This window comes from Canis lupus, chromosome 17, assembly GCF_003254725.2.
Source record: "Canis lupus dingo isolate Sandy chromosome 17, ASM325472v2, whole genome shotgun sequence".
Lineage (NCBI taxonomy): Eukaryota > Metazoa > Chordata > Mammalia > Carnivora > Canidae > Canis > Canis lupus.
The window spans coordinates 38,632,164-38,645,849 of record NC_064259.1 but is presented as its reverse complement, the minus strand read 5'-3'; the positions used below and the strand labels follow the sequence as shown (position 1 = coordinate 38,645,849).

Sequence of the window (13,686 nt, the reverse complement as noted above, 5' to 3'; positions counted from 1 at the left end):
GGAGGGGCAGCGGCCCGGGAGGCGGTTGGGCCGGCGGCGGCGGGCGGCGGGCGGTCAGGCGGGCGCGGCGCTCGGCCTGGCGAGGCCCCGGGCCCGGAGCGGGGAGGAGCGGCCGCCGCAGCGCCGCGCCCGGCGCCCAGGCCCCAGGCCCCGCCGGCCGCCCAGGCTCCGCGAGAGGCGCGGCGGGCGCGGCGGCGGCGGCGGCTGCGGCGGGCGCGGCGGCGGCGGCGGCGGCTCCAGGTTCTCTCGGGCCGGCGGGCGGCGCCGCGGCCCGGCCCGGGAGGGGGCGGCGCGGTCTCCGCAGAGAGAAATAGGGCGCGCGGGCCGACGGTCCGGGAGAAGGGAAGCAAAAATAGGCCCGAGACGGCTCCCTGGGCGGCTTCCTGGCCACGCAGCACCCGCCCCGCTCAGCTGGGCGGCGCGGACCTCGGCCGCCGTCCCAGACGCCCCCGCCACCTCGCGAGGCCGCCGCAGCCGCCTCGGGAGCAGAGGAGCAGCTGAGGCCGCTGCCCGGGCCGAGACATAACAACTGACGTCGACGGCGGGGCGGGGCGGGGCCGGGGTGGGCGGGGCGGGGCCGGGCGGGGCGGGGCGGGGCCGGGCGGGGCGGGGCGGGGCCGCGGGGGAGCGCTCGCCGCGGCCCGGCGCTGGGGAGAAGCGGGTGCGCAGGGCCGAGCGGCGGCTGAGCCTGCGGGGCCGCAACCTTGCGGGGCTTCGGCTCCCGAAGTTGCCTCTCCAGTGTCTTCTCCGCTCCCTCCTTTTGCCCTGGAGACGTTCAGTACGTTATTTTGGCCAAGGGTTGGACTTCGGACTCTTGTCGCTTGGTGTATTCTTTTTTTGTACAAATAGGGCAGTTAATGATCCTCTTAAAGCAATCGGTAAAACTGGGTGAATACGTTTATGTGAGGCCCTGGGGAATTGGAAAAAATTTGGGCAGTGTTGTTTTGAGGGGGTAGAAAGCAATGATTTTCCGTTTCTCCGTGCAAATGTAGTTTGGACACAAACGTGTGTTGGAGGAGGTTTGGCCAAGACGGGAGCTGGAACTAGGCCGACTTACCGCGTAGGATTTTTTCCTCCCCCTCTTCAATGTTAGGGGTGTTAAAAGCCGGGTATCGAGGCCCCGAGTTCACAGGACAAAGGTTGCGGAGTGTTGATATGTCCCTGTTCAAAGTTTACAGGTCTTCTCTTTTGTTACCCTCCCTGAGTGTGGCCACTGCCAGCAAGAGGAACACATATTAAATGAGTAATGTGGATGATGATGCATCGTCGGTTCTGTATTTAACCTCAGTGGAGCATACCCTTTCTGTCGAACTCTGTGCCAATCTTGAGGGAGAAAGGGGTCGCATAATTAAGCCAGAGGAGACTGGCTTCTATCAGCTACCTTGACAGGAAGGAAAAGACGTAGGAAATACAAGAGAAATATTAGCCATTTGTGCAAAGCTGTCAGATATCCTGAACTGGGGAGTAGGGTGGGGTGAGGGTAGTTTTAGGAAGAATGAAAGGAACACCTGGTGGCTCAGTGGTTGAGCATCTGCCTTGGGCTCAGGGTGTGATCCCTGCCCTAGGATCAAGTCCCACATAGGGCTCCTGTAGGGAGCCTGCTTCTCCCTCTGCCTGTGTTGTGTCTCTGCCTCTCTCTGTGTCTCTCATGAATAAATAAATAAAATCTTTAAAAAAAAAAAAAAAAAGGAAGAATGGAGGTGGGATCCTCTATCATGGAACAAATGAGAAATGGAAAGCAAAGAATGAACCCTGAGAATGTAGCCTCAGAATAGCATCCCTTTAAAATAAAGCACACAGAGGCATTTCAGTGACCAGCTAGTGGAGGAGGAATTAGGAGAGGATGGGCCCAGGGAGCAGCGAGAAAGAATCAGAGGAGGAGGTGTAGGAATGTACAACCAGCTCTCAACCTCTGCTCCTGTGTCTTAACTAGCTTCCATGGGGACTTTGTTTCCATGGCTGGCAGATCTATGTGGGAGACTATTAAACAGTTCATTCTAACAAGGTTGTTTCTGAAATTTCAGAATCCTTAGGCATGTCAAAACGACCCCACTGCTGGGCAGTATTGCTGTCCAAACCTTGACATATAAGGTGAACCCTCATCTCAAAGCAAGGTACTCACTAGGAAAGAGAGACTGATCCCAAATCAAATAATATAAAAGAGGAACAAGTGGGGAAAGTTGAACTGTGAGCTGAAGATGGAACCATCCAGGCCAGAGTTTCAAACTGGAAAAATACTAGAGTGTGGGAGGGACTCTAAAGAAGGAATTAAAGAACTCTTTTTGGCATTCCTTGTTCATTTTAACTGCCTCAGATCTCAACCCCCTTGCCTTGTTCCCTCCTGGTAAACTCTTAGAAAAGATAACAGCATTGATCAAAGAACAGCACAGGGTTGGTGGGATACAGTTGTACAGGCATTTACATCCTTTACCGTTAGGATGTACAGCCTTTCAGCAGTTTACAATAGGAGTTAGAAGGCCCCCTGAAATACATGCGCTTTGGCCCAGTAAGCTCACTTCAGAGAAGTTATCCTGAGGAAACAATTGGACATGTGCGCAGAGGTGTGTGTGCAGAGTTTTGTTGTTGCTGTAGAAAACGAATAAAAAATAGAAATAATAGAAAAAATAATTATTATTAATAATAAAAAGAACGAGCAACCCAAATATCTAATGGCAGATTAGTCAAATACAGTAACCCAAATGGTGAGTTACTAGGCAGCTCCTAAAAAGAACCGTATAGACAAATGGTTACAGACATAACACTATCTCCAAAATAGAGTGAGGGAGAAAAGCAGATCACTGAGAAGTTTGCATCATATGATCCTATTTTTTGTGTTAGTATTAGACAAAGGTAGAGATACATACACTAAAATGTAAACTGTGTTCATTTTTAGGTGATGGGATTTAGATAATTGAAATTTTTTATTTTGTATTATCTCTATTTCATTATTTTCTAAAATAAATCATGCACTGTTTTTTTATAATTTTAAGATATGTTTTAAAAAATAAAACGACCAACAGGACTGCTTCCTTGGTCTGGAGGTTTGCAGTAGGGATTCATCCTCTGAGAATCCAAGGGAGTGGTGAGCTATAATTCCATGAGGGTGATTACAGTTTCTATGATGCCTAACTGGTCAGACTAATTATAATTTCTGTTCAAAGACCAGTCTGACAAAAGGATTTTTTAAAATTATTCATTGGTTTCCATAATCTGTTTTTCTAACAGCTAGGTTATTACCTGAATTCTTGATTTTTGATTTTCAGATTCTGTATATTTGTGGGATGACTTAAGTTCTTATCATTTGATATTGTGGCAAGAGCATCGGAACCATCATTAGTGGGCCTGGTCCAGTGTGGCCAAGTATCTACTAGCTGTTGTTAGAAAGTCACAAGATCTATGTAAATCTCATCTTTATCATCTGCAAAATGGAATGGTATATTTACCCTGTGAAACAGTTGTAAGGATTAAATGAAGCAGTGAATTTATTTATTTATTTGTTTTTTAAAAAAGATTTTATTTACTTATTCGTGTGAGACACAGGCAGAGGGAGAAGCAGGCTCCGTGCCGGGAGCCCATCGTGCGACTCGATCCCAGGTCTCCAGGATCAGGCCTTGGGCTGAAGGCAGCGCTAAACCACTGAGCCACCCAGGCTGCCCAAAGCAGTGAATTTAAAAGGGCTTTGAAGCAGACATATGGCTTTATGTACGTTTATATGTATGTATTTTGCATTTATTCCTTTATTCAAGCAGTATTTATGAGCAAGTCACTGAGCTACTGAGAAATGGATGAAGTCAGGTAGGACCTTGTTGCCAGGTTATTTGAAGTCTAGTAGGGGAAACTTTCCCAAATCACATATTTTTTAAACAAAAATAAAGAAAAATATAGGCCTCTTGTAGACCCAATAGCACAAATACAAGAAAAATACAGATATGAGTTCTGTAAAGCAATATAAAGTGCAGACTCTATGTAAAAGGTACAAATGAAAATATAGGAAAAAAAATAGAAGTAAGTTCCTGCCTTTAAGGGTTTCAGTTCAATATATTTCATCATTTTTTTTCTTTTATAACTTTCATTTGTCTTTATTGAAATTCAATTTGCCAGCATATAGTAAAACACCCAGTGGTAATCCAATCAAGTGCCCTCCTCAGTACCCAGTTACCGCAAACTTTCATTTATTTTTAAAAATTTTGTGTCTGGGTATAGTTGACTCACAATGTTACATTAGTTTCAGGTAGGCAACATAGTCATCCAGCTTCTTTATATGCTATGCTCACCACAAGTGTAGCTACCATCTGTTACCATATAACACTATACTATCATTGACTATATTCCCTATGTTGTGCCTTTTATTATTGTGATTTCATTCCATAACTGGAAGCCTGCTTGTATTTAATTTAAAATGAATTAATTTTAGAGAAAAGAAAATCAAAGTCTTTAGCTGAGCTGGATGACATGTGGTTATTTTATTTAGGATCCAAAGAGTTCTCTCTTTTTATTTTTTTTTCTCTTTTCATTTTATTTTTATCAAAGTATTACCTATACATAGTTTAAAAAGTCAAATAACAACAACAAAAAAGTCAAATAACACTTGAAGGTGTGTGTACCTGGGTGACTCAGTCAATTAAGCATCTGCCTTCAGCTCAGGTCATCATCCCAGGGTCCTGGGATTGAGCTCTGTATCTTGCTCCCTGCTCCAGCAGGGAGAGAACCAGCAGGGAGTCTGGTTCTCTCTCTCCATCTGCTTCTCCCTCAGCTCATGCTGTCTCTTAAATAAATAAATAAAAATTTTAAAACAAAGCAAAACAAAACCAAAAGAACACTTCAAGGCTTTATGCAAATCGGAACAATTTTGAGAGTGAAAGGGACGATGGCAATAAAATTATACCAGACTAACAAGGATAAGATGGGACCATCCCAACAAACTCTGTTTATGAAAAACAGATCCCCCGCTTCTCCCTACCCACTTTGACAAAACTACCACTTCTCAAAGAAAACTACCTTCAATTCTTTGAAGCATTTTTCTCATGTTGTCTTTGTATTTCCAAATTAGAATTTTCTATTGCTTTTCTTGATATTTTCATTTTTTTTACATTATCTATTGATTTCTTACTACAGAAAATGAGGAATGATTTATACCCTCTACTCACACACCATTTCCCTCCCTCATTTCCAAAGTGATTATATTCTCTATTTATTTTTACATTAATGTAACCACATAATCTTGTTGATGGCTGAATCACATCATTTGTATTTCCTTTTTTGTGCACTCATTCATTTTCCTGGAGTTAATAATTAACTCAGATTTTGGTTGGTTCTATCTTCGATAGGCCTGTCCATTTATTCATCCTCAAATTCTTTCTCTGAACTATAAAACTACTCAAATGGTTAATGTATCAATTCCATATTTTACTGGAAATGAATTCTCTGTCCATCCTCTTCCAAGCTAGAAGGAAGCTAGGCTCCTTTCCAGACCACAATGAGCTTCATCCCAGGACTTCCCTATCACAACTCTTCTATGTTGGATTCTGTTTTCTTGATTCCATGGTTGCATGTTTGTTCTTTCACTTCCTTCTTGTTTGCATGGAACACATCTCATCCTGCAGTGACTTATTTAAAAAGTGTACATCGAGATAAACTTCAGAGACCTTATACATCTGAAATTCCTTTACTCTGTTTTCAAACTTTTGTTTTTCCAAATTTAGAGAAGTCTTGCAAGAATATTAACAAAACCTCCTTTATGCCATTCACCAATTAATGTTTTCACCATGTTAGCTTTACATATCTTTTCTCTATTTTGTACATGCATTTTTTTTCTTGAGCCATTTAAGAGTTAGTTGTAGTTACCTACCCACCCCCCTTTTTAACCCTTCATGTTTAAATGATAGTTTGGCTAAGTATAGAATTCTAAATTGGAAACCCCTTCCCCTAAAAATTTTGAAAGCATTGATCCATTACCTTTTGGCTTCTGTTGTGACTTGTTTTTTCACTCTGTAAGCTCTCAACTCTTCTTTTCATCTATGGTATTCTGAACTTTTATGACAATGTGCCTGAGTGCAGTCTCCTTTCCTTCATTGTGTTGAGTGTCCAGTGGGGCCCTTTTAACACGGCAACTTGTGACCTTCAGCTCTGGGAGATTCTCTGATAATTTCCTTTGTCCACTCACTTTTCTGGACCTCTTGTTAATGAGATGTTGAAACTCTTACATTGATCCTATAATTTTATTCTCTTCTTTCTCCAGTTTTCCTCTTTTTGCCTTTTGTTCTAGGAGTTTTTTTCAACTTCATTTTTCATCCCTTTTGCTGAATTGTTAATTTTGTCTATCCTATTTTTAATTTTCAAAAGCTCTTTCATGTCACAGGGATGTGCCTTTTCTGTAACATTCTATTCTTTTTGTTTTACGCATGCAATACATTCTCATCTCTCTCTGAAGATATTAATTAATAGCAATTTTCCCCATAAGTTTTCTTTTGCTCTTTGCATTGCCTCTTAGATCTGGGCTCATTTTCAATTTATTTATTTTGGACTTAGTCTTTCACGTAAGAGGCTGTCTTTAATTACTTAGTAAACCCTGGCTCTCTCATTGTTCATAGGTTCATAAATGTAAGGTACTGAAAAGTTCTCTGAGAGTAAGAGGGGCTCACTGAAAGGTACATGGTCCAGACACAGCCATTTCACTAAGAGGATCTATACATTTTTCTCCCTGGCTGTTTGCTTTCTTCAGAGAGGAATCCTGCCTGGAAAGTTCAAGCACGGTTATCAGCATCCTGGGACCGAGTCAGAGAAGGAGGATGGGAATATCAAATCTCAGCCATTAGGATTCCTCATCTCTGTCACATAACCACAATAGGAATTTCTAAGCCCAGAACCAATCTGTTCATTTCAGAGGACAAACTTCCCATCTTCCTCTGGGGTCAGAGAGGGGCAAGTGCCTGGCTGTACAGGGTAAAACTGTATCTCATGAAACTTTTTGCAAATCCTCCAGCCATCTTAGGCTTCCAGAGTGTCATGCTTCCAATTCCTGAAACTTTGCTGGATTCTGTGGCACCAACTGTTTAGTGTAGTAGAGGTCGTGACATAGGTCCCCTAAACCATGACCTCTGACCAGCAGTCTAGACAGAGAACAGTGTTTAGCCTTTCTTGCAATTAGGTTTGGTGAATGACTGAATTGAGACCAGTGGAAGGCAAGTGGTGATGCATACCTCTTTCAACCCTGGCCCTTATAAACAGCCTCTAGCCCTCTTTAGATTAGGTAGCCAGGGAGAGGTGACCCAGAGAATAGCCCTGAGACCTTTGCCCCATCATAGGTTCTGGAGACCCTTGGATTTGCTCTTATCTTCAGTTTCTATTTTTTGTCTATACATCTCTAAATCCAAGACACTGATCAGTTCCACTGAGCCAAAGGAGCAAGAGTGTGACCTGCAAGGACCTCAGTATGGTAGATAGGGAGCAAAGGAAAGGGGATACCAACATTTGCCACTTTGCTTTCTGGTGAGGACAAGGAGAGTGGCCTAGGAAAAGCCACATTTTCTTTGCTTTGATCTCTAACCCCATTATAGAGAACATATTTTGGTAAAGAAAATAAAGGGGAGGGGAATGGTTAGCAATGGTTAAAAAAATAAAGGCTAGAAATCTAAGTCCCATGTGGTTAGGTTAGGTGTTTATCATTCTATGTCTGACTGATACACCCTGCTAAACACAGATTCGAGGCAGGTAAGGGAGCCATTTTAAGTCTGTTTCCAGCATTTAAATATATTTGGTATTTCCTATTTCAGCACATAAATTTTAATTTCATTCATAAGTAATAATAAAATGATGATATAAGTAGCTCTTGACTTAGATCAGCACATCCTTGAGCTATGTCTTCTAGGAGCTCTTTGGTCTGTTATGATGATGCCAAGCAGTACATACATCCCACCCCTGAAGCTACTGAACCGTGGCCTTCCCCCTCTGTACCCATAGCAAACAATTCTGAAACAGCCAAACAAAGATAACTGAAATGATCTATTTCTTTATTACCAGACCAATTGATTCACATCTGAAAGCTTACTATTGGACAGTGTACAATTTTTTTAAAGATTTTATTTATTTATTTATTCATAAGAGACACAGAGAGAGAGGCAGAGAGATAGGCAGAGGGAGAAGCAGGCTCCATGCAGGGAGCTCAATGTGGAACTCTATCCCAGGACCCTGGGATCACTACCTAAGCCAAAGGCACCCACTCAACCACTGAGCCACCCAGGCATCCCTGGACAGTGTACTATTATATACTTTTTAGCTGATTTGAATATGGCATTTATGTTCATTAAAAGAGAATAGTGAAGATTAAGGCCTTAGGCATGTAGCTACTACATTGTTTCCATGACAAAAGCAGTTTCCCAAGTGCCTTCTAGAGGAATGTCCCCTGCTGTGATTGTGAGAACTGTAAGGCCAGCCCTTTCTGTGTGGAGATGACCTTATTGTCCATCACCACAGTATTGGTATCAAGTTGTGTTTTCTAGTGCATTAAGGCCTTTATTTGGTGGAATAAAAGATGTCCCGAAGCAATATTCAGAGACCTAGTTTCCATGAGCTGGAATCTTCAAAAAGAGGGACCTCTTGTCACCAGAGAGCTACCTGCAGGAAATGGCTTTCAATAAAGCTGAAATGAATGCACCCTGGAGGAGCGCAGCTTTGTACACTGCCATCCACGTGATAAACAGCCCTTCTCTGCTGGAGGGCCAGCCAGCTAGCCAGAGTCACCAGTGCTCTCATCTTCCAACCCAGGAACAGCAAGCAGTACGACTCTGTGTATACACACTCGGAAGACAAAGGTAAATAAGGGTGGAGTAAGCAAATAGAACGTCACCTTTTCTCCTGGACTAAATTGCTCCTCCTCTGATCACCCGAAGCTGCAATGACACATGGCACAGCAGGGACAGCTACATAATTTTCCCCTCCCGGTACAAAATGAAAATGTGTGCCCCTTGTTCAAAATGCAAGAAAAAAAAGTGCTGTTAAAAGGTACTATAGTAGGGCACCAGTACTATAGTGGATGGCCCAGTCAGTTAAGCATCTGGTTCATGATTTGAGCTCAGGTCATGATCTCAGCATCATGGGATCAAGTCCCCCTTCTGGCTCTATGCTTAGCAAGGAGTCTGCTTGAGGATCCTCTCTCCCTCTCCCTTTGCCCCTCATCCCCCCCACCCCCACAATGGGGGAGTGGTGGCTCTCTCTCTCAAAGAAGTTTTTTTTTTTTTTTTTTTTTCAAAAAAGTATTATACAAAGTTTTTCCTTTCTTTTCTTGATCTGTCATGGTGTTTTTAATTGCCATTTAATGTAACTCTCCCTTGATCAGGGGATACTCGCAGGGTAGGTGCAGGTCCTCACAGGCACTCCCTCCCTCCAGCCACAGACTCTGAGGCAGACAGTGGGCCCAGAAAAGATTGCAGCTCAATGCCACGACTTGCTCGGTACCTGGACTGGAAGTAGGCAAGAGGCCTGTACCCTGCGAGTTGCCCTCCAAACAGTTGTGGTGCTGTAGCGTTGGGTAAAGATGCTGCCAAGCCTTGCCGCAAAGCACCCCAGGTGAACCTGCCCAACCTCAACCCTCCCTGGGCCTGAGCCCAAGGACCCACTGGGTGCAGAGGGCCACAGTAGAACATGGACACTCCTTATACCCCTTCCACACCGTGGAAACAGCTTGGTTGCCATCCCTTCACAAGGGAATAGGTGACCTGGAAAGGGGGTTGAGGAGAGGGAGAGGGTGGGCAGGGCCCCAGGCATCAGGTGAAGAAAGCAGACTGTCAAGGAGATGGGGAGCTGACTGCCAGGAGGTGGGGAGCTGACAGCAGGCAGACTGCGTGTGAGCTGAAGGCTCCAAGGTCTTGGCACATGCTCTGATGTTCATCAGATTTCACTTGCAAAACACAAATTCAAAGGAAAAATTACTTAGAATTTAAAGACGACAACTGGAGGGCATTATACTCCAAGTGTTCAGAGTCCTTCTGCACTTGGGGTACTATGCAACTGCTCTGTTCACATACCCATGAAGCCAATTGTGTGGGACAGACTTAACTGAACTCAGTGAAGGTCCAGAAAATTCTACATTTTTTTTTATCACATTTGTGGCATTTCTCATAGGCTGTCTGTACGTAGTTTTATTTCTGTACATAAACTGCTTCCCTTCCTGGATGCCATCTGCAAGGCTTAGCTTACCAGCTCTTTTCTGGCACGTTACAGCCCCTCTCTAAGACTTATCTGTTAAATAGATATAATAACAGTAGTCTCATAAGATTGTTGTGACTAGTTAGTGAAGCCAAGCTTATAAGGCACTAAGCCCAGTGACTGTCACATGTTTTATACAAATGGACATACACACACATGTTTACTCACATACATTGATACCCATACATCTTTGCTGTAACAGTATCAGAGTATCTAAAAGGTGTTTAATAAGTCTATCTTTTTTTTTTTTTGGATAAAAGAACACAGTATAACATGTTCTTAAATGTCAGTCTGGCTAATGGATGCTTTTGGTGAAATGCAAAGTAAATATAACTGTCTTATTAGCAACACACTCTAACTGGCTGAGCTAACTGGCAGCCTGGCTAACTTTATTATTTAAAAGAGAAACCAGAAAGCATTTTTCAAAAATTCAAACAAGTTACAGTAGAATACTTTAGAAAGTAAGCTAAATTGAATAAAGGACATGGAAAAAATGAAGAAAGTTCTGAAAATTTTGATAAGTACAATTTCAGAATGAAAATTGGGCTTGTATGAAAAGATGAAAGAAATTGGAATTGGTTAGCATAGAGAAGAGAAGGGTGAGAGAAAAAAGCAATATTGTTTTCAATTAAAAGTGCTTATTTTGTTACTAAAGTGGTATGTGGTTATTATACAAAACTTAGGAGATGTGTATTAGGGGAAAGAAGAAAACTGAAAATATGCCCAATCCCATTACTCTCACACAATGAACAAGTTTGTACTAATTGATTATCCTACTGTGAATATAGGTTGGATAGCCTAGATAATACTGGACATTTTCATTTTAAAATTATTTTCCAATTTTACACCTGAAGTGGCATCTAATTTCTATTTTGGCTTAATTACTTCTTTTGAGTAAGCAATTACTTCTTTATCTCTTATGCTTATTGTTCATATACATATTTTTTATTTTGTGAATTACCTGTACCCTTAGACCATTTTTAATTGGGATGTTTATCTTTTAAAAAACTAGAAATATTTAAAGGTACATATAAAAAGTACAGAAGATAGTACAGCAGACACAGCATTTCAATGTGTTTTTGAGAAAGAAGGCCTGCTAAGTTGAAGTAGGGGTTGTATTAACACAATCTGCCATGTTGTTGAAAAATAAGTAAAATGTTTTTTTTGCATACTGACGTACAAGAGTTTTTAGTATGTTAAGAATGTTAACCTTTTTTTCTATGCCATAGAACAGTTTTTAGTACATTAAGGATGTTAATCTTTTTCTATGCCATAGAGCTTTTTAGTATGTCTGACCAGTTCATCAAAGTGACTGATAAGAACAGAACAAAATGAAATTAGTTTAAATCAAAAAAAAATTTGGGGAGGCACCTGGGTGGCTAGTGGTTAAACGTCTGCCTTTGGCTCAGGTAGTGATCCTGGGGTTCTCCCTGTGAGGAGCCTGCTTCTCCCCCTGCCTATGTCTCTGCCTCCTTCTCTGTGCCCCTTATGAATAAATAAATAAAATCTTAAAAAAATTTTTTTTTAGTTGACATGAGAAACAAGTTCTTAACTATGAAGAGAATAAATGCAAGAAAAGGAATTTGTCATTTTGGAATCTCTGAGGCTCCATCTCTCTTCTAGGATTTACATTACACTTAATCTGCTAGGAAACAGAAGCTAGACCAAATGGTTGTTCATGTTTTCTCCTAGTTCTATTTATTTGCTTAGATTCTAAGAAACACTAATTTCAGAATTATTAGTAAAAGGTCTGGGTTACTTGGCCAATTTGATTTAAATTGTGTTCCGCACCATTATAAACAAACCAGCTGAAGCTTTGCAAGACTTTTGTGTAAGGACTCCTAAGTTTACTATTGTTTGGTGTTTCTGCAAATGAATGTGAATTCTATTATGTAGCAACTGGGACAAGTGTTCTATTTATAAAAAACCAATGCTCACTTAGGGAGCACATACACTGTTTATGAAAAAACAAAACAAAAAACAACCATTATGCTTACTGCTGAGTATGGTAGTCATTAGGAATATACACAAATAGTCAACTCTTTTTTTCCAGACACGTGGTAAGAATACACTTTCTTGGCCTTAGGAATGGACATATGACTTTCACTGGCCAGTGAAACATGGCAGGAAGTGACATTTTCCTTTCTGGACCAAGTTTTTTTTTTTTTAAGATTTTATTTATTTATTTGAGAGAGAGAAAAAGGGAGAGAGCATGACCCGGGGGAGAGGCAGATGGAGAGGGAGAGTTAGACTCCCCACTAAGCAGGAGCACGATGTGGGGCTCAATCCCAGGATCCTGGGATCATGAGCTGAACCAAAGGCAGACACTTGATTGACTGACTGAACCACTCAGGTGCCCCTCTGGGCCCAAGTTAAAAAAAAAAAAGATTTTATATATAGCATATTATATGTTAGGTATACTCAAAAAGGTATAATTTTATTATTTTTTATTTTTTTTAAAAAGGTATAATTTTATACACAGATAAAGTTTATTCATATACATTTTTAATAAAGTTTATAGAGTTTATAATAAACTACCTGTTTAAAATGCATAATTTTCATACATTTATACACCTATAAAATCATCACTACAATCATAAGTGAAGATATCTATCATCTCCTAAAGTTCTTGCTTATACGTTGTCCCCTATCTCCCACCTCTTTGTCCCCTATCTCCAAGCAGCCACCAATCTCTTTTCTGTCACTGTAGATTATTTTTAAATTTTCTATAGTTTAATCATATAATATGTACATTTCCTTGGCTGGCTTCTTTCACTCTGCATGATGATTTTAAGATTCATGTATGTTGTAATATGTAGCAATAGTTCGTTCTTTTTTATTTTTGAGTAGTATTCCATTTTATGGATGTGTCATTGTTTGTTTACCTATTCACCTACTGATAAGTAGATGAGCTGTTTCAAGATTTTGGTTATTACAAATAAACCTTCTGTAAACATTTGTGTGTGAGTCTTTGGCCATAAATTTATTTTTTCTCTTGAGTAAATACCTATGAATGGATTGGGCAGATTATACGGTCATTGTATGTTCAACTTCTTAAGAAACTGCCAAATTGTCTTCCAGAGTGGGTGTAACATTGACATTGTTACCAGACCTTCACAAGAGTTCAGCTCCTCCAGATTCCCAAACTTGGTATGGTAAGCTTTTTGAATTTTAGCCGTTGTAATAGCTATGTATTATTATCTCATTATGGTTTTTTATTATTAAATTCATTTTTTAAAATATTTATTTATTTATTTATTTATTTATTTATTTATTTATTTATTCATGAGAGACATAGAGAGGCAGAGACATAGGCAGAGGGAAAAGCAGACTCCTTGAGGGGAGCCTGATGTGGGACTCAATCCGGGGACTCTGGGATCATGCCCTGAGTCAAAGGCAGATACTCAACCACTGAGCCACCCAGGCGTCCCATGTTTTTTTTTAATTTTTTTATTTTTTATTATAGTTTTGAATTGCATTTCC

The 13,686-nt window shown here is 41.2% G+C and overlaps 1 long non-coding RNA gene across 1 annotated transcript in view; it reads left to right on the top strand.

Moving 5' to 3' along the window:
* Positions 1–627: 627 nt before the first annotated feature.
* LOC125752755 (uncharacterized) overlaps positions 628–13,686 on the top strand; it is a 60,182-nt gene continuing 47,123 nt past the window's right edge. Inside the window, exons 1-2 of the long non-coding RNA XR_007402936.1 lie at positions 628–8,810; positions 13,285–13,353. This is a non-coding gene — a long non-coding RNA (uncharacterized LOC125752755). The remainder of the gene's footprint in view (positions 8,811–13,284; positions 13,354–13,686) is intronic.